Below are 5159 nucleotides of genomic sequence, written 5' to 3'. Positions count from 1 at the left end.
CTCCTACTCCCTGGCCTGTGAGCTGGCTGTATCAGGGTCCTATGGGATCTTATTTTTTATTTCAGTTGCCCTGGTTTTGTTTTGCCTTGTATTATTTTTAAAAATTCTTTAGTTATGAATAACTAGTACATGTGCAGGGTACCAAGTTCTTTCTCTCCTTTTTTTTTTTTTTTTTTTTTTTTTGTGCAACTGGGGATTGAACTCAGGACCTTATGCTTGCCACGCAAGTGCTTATCTATTGAGCTATCTCCCCAGTCCCCCTAGGTCCATTTTTCACTTTCCTAGTATTCTCAAGTTTCTTACCTGTTATGTTGCTTATCTGTTTCCAGTCTATCAATCTAAATCCAATTATGCTCCCACTTGACAAACAGACACCAAGAAACAAGGAAGAGAGGTCAAACTTGTCCTGCTTCACAGAAGCCCTGAGCAGAGTAAGTCACTCTTCATGGTCACACTGGCCTGATACCCTACTGAGGACACTGCCATCTCTGCCCTGCTACACAGCAAGCACCACGTGTCTGAAAGGTAGTCTTACTGTCTGTCTGTTTCACTGAAATTTGTGTTCCCCAGGGCTGTTTCTCCTGCCAGTTATTAGAAAAAAAGAGAAATTTGTTTTAACCCCATACCCTACCAAAAGTCATCATATCATAGATTGTTCTTGACATGGTCCTTCTTTTATAAACTTTCATATTTTAAATAATACTTTCCCTCTTCAAGGAATTCACCCCAGTTGCCATGGCTTTTAACTTTTAGGGAGTGACAACTTCTGGGGTTCAGCAGGAAGATTTTCTTTCTAAAAATCTACCCCGAAATATCCAAAGCTCGGATTTGGGACTGGACATAGGGCACAAGGAGGGATTGCAGGTTTTGTCACTGTGCAGCCCTGGATTTAACTCCCAGCACTGGAAAAAGAAAGAAAAGAAAAAAAAAGTCTATTTTTCTGTGTGAGAGGTATGAATAGATTTTTTTTTTTTTTTTTTTTTTTTTTTTTTTTTTTCAGGTCTAGGAATCAAACTCAGGACCTTGTGCTCACCAGACAGGTGCTTATGCCACTGAGCTATCTCCCCAGCTCCCATTCATAGGTTTTTATTTGGAAAAATGAAGGCAAATCCACTGCTTAATAAAATAATAGATTGAACCTAGGTTCTAATCTATTAGGCCTACCTGACTCCCTGGCTTCTTCCCATCCTCTCCTTCCCAATAAGGAATCCCACAACACAAACACCTCTGTGTTCCCAGGACTCCAGGAGGGGGTGTAGGACACAATCAGGCTGGATTATGGGGAGTCACTCAACAGAGCACTAAGGGGCCACTCAATGGAGGAGAGCACCTCCATGTAGGGGGCAGGGTTAGCTTCCTGGGTCCCAAGCCCAGTAGCTTGGTTCTTCTATGCTCCAGCCTCCCAGGGGCCTTATTGACAAAGCATTCTGAGAACAAGACAGCTCCCAGCCCCCAGCATTCCTCCTGCCACTCCTAGAACAGGTTGAGTCACCTAGGCCTGGACCTTGGCCTCAGATAGGCGGCCCTGGCCTGAGTCCTGCCCTCTGTTTCGCCTGTGGGTAGTATAGACCACATCTGAGGGTGACAAAAGCTTTGCTCTTGGCTGGAATCAGTTTCTGGCCATGGGTCAGGTCACTGCCCACAGTTGTTTCTTCCTCCACACCCAGAGAATTCTTTGGGGAAACACGGGACACCTGCAGATTCCTATAGGTTTGCGTGGGTAGTGGTGGAGTGGTGAGTGCTAACTTCCTGGTTCTGGTTGATGATTAACATCTGCTGGCAACTTTCCCCAAGTGTGTTTGTGTGTGTGTGTGTGTGTGTGTGCGTGTGTGCACGCGCGCGCGCGCGCGCACACACACACACACGGGTGCAAACTTGCGTGCAGGACACAAATGATTTGTTTTGACTCCACACAGTGACACAGCCCCTTTCCTGATCAATGACCCTTTAATAGAAAACGGTCTTGCTATCACTAAGTCAGCAGCTCTCTTAGGACTCTCATCTCCCAGGCAAGGGAAGTCCCCGAGCTGTACTCACTAGGGCTGAATAACTATCTCTCATTCACTGCTTTAGCCCAGGGCACCCTCACGGCTTGGCCTTCCGCAGTTTAATTCTATCAGAGCCCAACATCAGACACACCTCAGTGAAGAGGCCCCAGTGTCCCTTCCTTCTCATTCCCACTTGAGAGGGAGATGTCACGCATACTTTAGCCAGTGACAAAGCTGGGTTAGTGGAAGTCTGGGTAATAAAAGTTGGCTAGGAGTTCTGTGATCACTAAATGTGTGGCTCAGCGGTCACCTGGCCTGTGCCCCCCCCCCTTCAATTTCAGTTCCTCTTTTCACGGGACTGCTCTGACTGAGATCTATAATAAAAGATTGACTCTCAGTGAGTGCAAGAACTTACTCGTGTTTTCCCCGCTCAAGGAAGTCCTTCCCCTGAATTCCCCGTCTCAGTCCCTGCTTCTTTAAATAAACCCTTCTCCTAGATGCTGGTTCAGCATCATATGTTGTTTATTACCCCAAAAGTTATCATAGTCTAGTAGGTTTGATTCCCCAAGCCCATCCTACAAGCACTGTGCCTTTTCTAGCTTGTGCAGGGGACCTTGCAGATGGGAATTGGGGAGGGGTTTGGTTTCTGGCTGTGAGAAACCCACCAAGAAGTCATTAGCCTCAGCCAGGGGAGTGAAAGGCAGTCTTAATCATAAAAGTCAGTCTTTTAACTGGGCATGATACTGCTCACCTGTAATCTCAACATGTTGGAGGACACTGCAGGAGGATCACTGAGAGTTCAAGACCTGCCCGGGGCTCTACATTGAGATCCTGCCTTTAAGAAGTCAGACTTCTGTACATAGAGTAGTTTTTTGTACCCACATCAAAATACAGGGAAGAAAGTGACTGACATATTCAATAAAAATGAAAAAACGAGTAAGATAACAGTACAGATTATTTTAAATTCGTAAGTGATGACACTACTAAAACTGAATTCTCTTTTTTAAATTTTTTTGCATTTAGGACAGGGTGTACAGGGTCTCATTGCATAGATCAGACTCATAACAATCCTCCTGTTTACAGCCTCCCAAGTGCTGGGATTATAGGCCCACACCACCATGCCCAGTCTCAGCACGCTGCAGGGGTGGGGCCGGCACTGCAGGCCTGGGGATCAAAGCCCCATCCTCTTTGTCTTCCTCTGCCTAAGCAGGCTCTTTAATCCACTGAGCTATTTGGCTGGCCCTAAAACTGAATTCTAATAATGATCAATTCCTGCTTCATCTGTGACCCTCCTCAACCAGCCCAAATAGGAAGTACATTTATTTCAATATCAACAGCCCATCAAACCATCAGCAGCTGATGGGTTTTCTAACCTCCTACTCCCTGGCCTGTGAGCTGGCTGTATCAGGGTCCTATGGGATCTTATTTTTTATTTCAGTTGCCCTGGTTTTGTTTTGCCTTGTATTATTTTTAAAAATTCTTTAGTTATGAATAACTAGTACATGTGCAGGGTACCAAGTTCTTTCTCTCCTTTTTTTTTTTTTTTTTTTTTTTTTTCAGTACTGGGAATTGAACTCAGGATCTTGCACTTGCGAGGCAAGCACTTTTTTTTTTTTTTTTTTTTTTTTTTTTGTGGTGTCAGGGATCAAACTCAGAACCTTGTGCCTGCCAGGCAAGCACTTACTCCACTGAGCTATCTCCCCGGCCCCAGCAAGCACTTATTCTACTGAGCTGCCTCCCCAGTCCCATCCCTTTTTATTAATATATGTTTGTGATACATAGTAAATATCATCTTTATGAAGGAATAGATCTCCAGGTGGTGGACTGGTCCTTTTTACTCCCTCTTTCCTCTTTTCCCTCCCATCTCCCCAGGCTCAGGTCCTCTTTTCATCCTTTCTTGATTTTTTTTTTTTAATGTATCTGATACAGGGTCTCACTATGCACCACACTTTGATTCACTGATCATTTGTGTGCTTTAGTCTTGATTTCATTAATTTCCACCCTGATTGTTACAGTTTCTTTCCTTCCATTCATTTTAGATTTGAATATTTCTTCTTCTCTTTTGCCCCCTAAGACCTTGAGATTCATCATTGGGTTATTTTTTGGAGTGTCTGTCTCAAAAATAATAAATAAAGCCATGAATAAATAAAAGTTATCCACATGAGTTTATAATTTCACATGTCTGGAGAACACAGTTCTGAATAAACTTCACTTGTCTAAGAATGAGGCGTGATGGAACTTGGGACCTCCTCCAGGCTTTAGGAAGCACCTGTCCCCTGGGCTATCTGCCCTAAGTCCTGCTTGGGGTCATGGCCTTTTCTTCCACTTTGAAGCCAGCAGTGGCCAGGTGAGTCTTTCCCATGCTGTCATCCTAAAACTCAGGGCAAACTTGAAGACACCTTCAGCCCTGCAGGCTCCTAGTATTGGTCTTCAGGTCTGTTTTTAGAAGTCACTTAGCTAAACAATGAGTTGGACTCTTGGCTTTGCTGTAAAGATAACAATAGTGATGAATGCGCAGCCTGCATTTCAGGGTCATCCTATTTTAGGATCCAATGAATTACCACATAATTCCACGTGCAGTCCACTTCCTTGCTGCTGCATAACACAGTGTGTCCACAGGGCTCCAGGATTAGCACCACCATGTCTGGGGGAGCCATTTCTCTGCTTTCCATGCCCTCCAGTTTTTCATAGCTGCCTTCTAGTACCCAGGCTTGGCTGGAAGCCATCTGACTGAGTGGCTGTGGGGCAGTCTGCAGGGCTGGAATCCCTCCGTGTCCCCTCCTACATGCACAGCCAGGAAGAAAGGGAGCAGGGCTGTGGAAATACCAAAGAGCAGATGTGTTCTTAAGAATATCATTAGCATCCTTAGAATAAAGCGTTCCTAGAAATTAATAGGAAACTGACAATAAAATGACAAAGTAGGCAAGGATAAGGGCTCTCAGTCTATGTATGTATAAAGATTCTCTCAACTTCTTTAATATGAGTTAAGAATAAACTATTATTTCTCTCTTGCTCTATAGACTAAATCCAAAAGATTGCCAATATCTAGGTCTCAAGGACAATATGGGTGGCTGACAAAGTAATTAGTGTAGTCTTTTTTTTTTTTAATTTTTTTTTAACATTTATTGTGTGTGTGTGTGTGTGTGTGTGTGTGTGTGTGTGCGTGTGTGC

Source organism: Octodon degus, unplaced genomic scaffold (genome assembly GCF_000260255.1).
Source record: "Octodon degus isolate 3935 unplaced genomic scaffold, OctDeg1.0 scaffold00005, whole genome shotgun sequence".
In the NCBI taxonomy this organism is placed as follows: Eukaryota; Metazoa; Chordata; class Mammalia; order Rodentia; family Octodontidae; genus Octodon; species Octodon degus.
The sequence above is the reverse complement of the archived record's forward strand: the minus strand, read 5'-3'. Positions refer to the sequence as shown.